The 3736-nt window shown below is 49.5% G+C and overlaps 1 long non-coding RNA gene across 1 annotated transcript; it reads right to left on the reverse strand.

The window, feature by feature from the left end:
• Positions 1-887: 887 nt before the first annotated feature.
• On the reverse strand, positions 888-2712 carry LOC139702145 (uncharacterized). Its single transcript, XR_011704735.1, has 2 exons — positions 2418-2712; positions 888-1629 (listed from the first exon to the last, which is right to left on the reverse strand). It is a non-coding gene; the product is annotated as an uncharacterized lncRNA (long non-coding RNA).
• Between the last annotated feature and the right edge of the window lie 1024 nt (positions 2713-3736).

Below are 3736 nucleotides of genomic sequence, written 5' to 3' on the forward strand. Positions count from 1 at the left end.
TGTCCTGAGGTGGCTGAGGCTGCTGGAGCCAAGTGACAGAGAACAATGTCCTCTCACACACAAAGAAGACGGCAGCCGAGTGGCTTTGGGTGCACATTATGATTTGTGTGTGGACAGTGGGACACACCTTTTCTGTCCTCTATCCTATGCCTTTATTTGGAGATCAAAGCACATTTATTCTTGATCATTGTGAGACAATTTGAAGAGCAAACATACTACTTTTGTTGTCATCAGAAGAAGTTAGCAGACACATCTCTGCATTTGACAAAATCTGACTCCAGGAGAAAGAATCCTGGCTACTTAGCTGGGCAGGAGAGAGGGCCAGTCACCAGCAAGGAAAGACCATCCCATTCTGGGCCCTAGCGTGGACTCTGTGGGTTGAGATGTTTGAAGGGACCGTAGCTCTAAGTCTTTTCATGTTGGTAGCAGTTTTTCTGCTTTTCTGTCAGCCTGTTCCCTGCTCATGAGGAAGCTGCTTCTTCTGGAAGAACCTCTGTGGACCCTCATCTCATAGGACTCTCCAAAAGCCCTTCTCTGCCCCAAGTTTTCCTTTCTCTGGACCTGGCCAACTCTGTAGGGTCATCGTGAGCCCCCAGTAGATGCAGGGCCAGATGCTGAGGCCAGGGTGCCCGGGGCCTGTCCATGGGAGGAGCGACCCCTGCAGAGCCTGTCTGCCTGGAGGGGCTTTTCATCTCCCTCTGAGCAGGGCTTCCGGCAGGGGCAGGCCTGGACAGCATCACAGTGAACCACTGGAAGCAGCTTCCTTTATTCACGTGTGGAGCGGACTAGCATTTGGAGGAAGGTTCTTAAAATGAAGACCGTTTTTGCCGCAGTCCGGCTTGCTGCAGCAAAATAACCGGGGGGTGACGAATAACTTGTGTACTTGATACAGCAGGAGTAGGAGCCGTTTATTGCAGGACAGGAGCAGTATTTATACATTCCACATAGCTTATCTAATTAGCATAAACTCGATACAGCACTGAACCAATAAGAAATCTCCACACTTAATGGCTCGCTTTTGTTACTTCTCAAACCACTCCCTCTGGCATTTTGCCAGGCACCATCCAGACTTGTTTACGAACTCTAACATTCCCCTGGCTAAATGCCAGGTGTTATTTTGACTTGTTTACAGACTCTAACATTTCCCCCTTTTGTTTAATTTAAATAACGACCATAGTGGTTTTTAGAGAAACACCATAAATAACCTGCTACAAACAGAAAGGGAGGATACAAAATGCCACAATACCAAGCCACTTGATGGCTCCATGCAAGAAGCCCTTGGAAAAATTATACCAGCAATGACACCTTTAGCAAAGATACCGAGTTACAATTTGTTATAGATTACAGTTTGTTGTCTCAGTCCAGGTAAAGCAGTGTCTCAATAGATCTCAGTTCAGATAAAGCAGTGTCTCAATAGATTAACTCACAGTCCAGGTAAATCACAGTCCAGGAAAGTTCTGCAGGCAGCTAGCTTAAATCATAGTCCAGGTAAGTTCTGCAGGCAGCTAGCTTGATCCGAAGTCTCGTCCGGTTCTCAACAACACTGGAAATTCTTCCACCTTGGTCTTTACCGGCACTGGGACGAAGGCAGGAACTCCGGATGGCTAAAGAAAATCCTGTAGCATTGCACTAAGAAAACAACCTTCTGAACAATTTAGTACATTATCTCAAGGTTTTTTTGCATTTGAAATAAGCATTAATAGTACTCATTATTTATCAGCCTCCAGGTCAGGGAGAACCATTGTAGTTTAGTTATTGGCATTGAAAATGACCAAACATCAGGGACGCTGGTAGTGTCTTCTGCTGGCTGTAGCGCCTGGGCAGCCCCAGATCGCCCTGGGGAGTGTCCCGGACTCAAACTGCTACTGGGCACAGGGAGCAAGAGCCTGCGAGAGTGTGCCTCCAGGTCAGGTCTAGATTTGGGCTCCCGGCAGTGGAAGAGCCAGCTCCCCGGCCAGGAGGCGGGGAAGGGCCAGTCGCCACCACCTCTTGGAAAATCCTTGCTGCGCTGTGACCGGCTTGCACACTCGGCAGCCGCCTCTCCGCTTCACGCACCCTCCGGTAACGAAAAGTATTTAGTAATAGCCTTTTGCTGCAACTTTTTTCCTGATAATCCTTCTTCTTCTGAACTTTCTTTTTCTTTCTGACTAGAGTTCCTGGGCTTTTATCAACATATGCCCTAACTATTCTTGGTTCCACTGGGGTGCCTCCTTCCCTTAGTAATTTACTTCTCACCCCTTCCATATTTTCATCACAAAGACAATACAATACACTGAGACAAAACAAGACACAAACATACTGTATCAATCTTTTCCATTTTCTCGAAATGGTCATTTTTCCTCTCGCCCTATCTGTCTAGGGACAAGCAGATTTGCTCCCATCCTATCTATGGACGGGCAGCTTTTTTCGTCACTTACCCCCGAGTGTCCCGGGGCTCCCCGTACGGGCCACCATCTGCCGCAGTCCGGCTTGCTGCAGCAAAATAACCGGGGGGTGACGAATAACTTGTGTACTTGATACAGCAGGAGTAGGAGCCGTTTATTGCAGGACAGGAGCAGTATTTATACATTCCACATAGCTTATCTAATTAGCATAAACTCGATACAGCACTGAACCAATAAGAAATCTCCACACTTAATGGCTCGCTTTTGTTACTTCTCAAACCACTCCCTCTGGCATTTTGCCAGGCACCATCCAGACTTGTTTACGAACTCTAACATTCCCCTGGCTAAATGCCAGGTGTTATTTTGACTTGTTTACAGACTCTAACACGTTTTCATGGAAGGTCAGTGACCTTTGACCACTAGATGTCCTAAAGAATTCTGCAGCCATGCTGTGCAGTCATGGGGAAGGTCACCGAGTGGGCAGAAGCATCTCTGCTCTGTGGCTGTGGACATGTGCATGGTCAGGGGACAATTCGGTGACATGTCCGTTGAATGCCGAGAGCCTCGAGTGCTTAGGGCTGCTGGCGAAGGCAGCATCTGAAGCAGCAGTGGCTCATAAGCGGGAGGGCTTTTGTTTGTCCCCCACAGTCCTGCTGACTGTCACCCAAGTGCTTTCCTCCTGCCTGCTGGGATGTGTGTGGTATCACCAGGCAGACACACGGGGACGCCCACAGCTGGAGATGGGCACATGGAAGCCATGCACACACAGAAAGAACTAGAACCCAGTGTCAGCTCAGGCCGTGACAGTTCAGCGAAGGATACCTCTCAGGAGAAGGGACTGTTCTGTGACGTGGGCCTAAGGCCCTCAGTGTGTGACGGTAGACAGAGCCTCGGGACATCAACGTAGAGGAAGGTCAGATAAGTTGTGTCACGTCTTGACTCAGAGGAACAAAGGAGGGGACGGAAGCCTTGCTGATGAGCACAGGCTCGCTAACGTTCCACGCCTCTGCTGACTGAGGGCTACCTGCACCCTGTGGTGGACAGTGCCCAGAGATTGGGAGTCCCACCCTGAGTGAGCTGGGGGAGGGATCGGGGAAGGAGCACTTACCACACGGGGTCTTTGTCAGAATCGGGATCGTGGTCAGTGAAATTCTTTGAGAAGTCAGTGATTATGGAGTCTCATCTTCGTTTTGCATCTGATTTTTAAAAATCTAGCAAACATGGGGAACCTCTGCAAAGGCAAGTCCCCGTGCAGCTCCAGCCCACGCGGGAGGCTCCCGCAGACGTGTGTCTCCTGAAGACAGCAGCGGGTGGAACCGCGTGTCACGTCCTGGGGGATCTCGCTGACGAGG

The sequence above is a fragment of the Marmota flaviventris genome, chromosome 16, assembly GCF_047511675.1.
Source record: "Marmota flaviventris isolate mMarFla1 chromosome 16, mMarFla1.hap1, whole genome shotgun sequence".
In the NCBI taxonomy this organism is placed as follows: domain Eukaryota; kingdom Metazoa; phylum Chordata; class Mammalia; order Rodentia; family Sciuridae; genus Marmota; species Marmota flaviventris.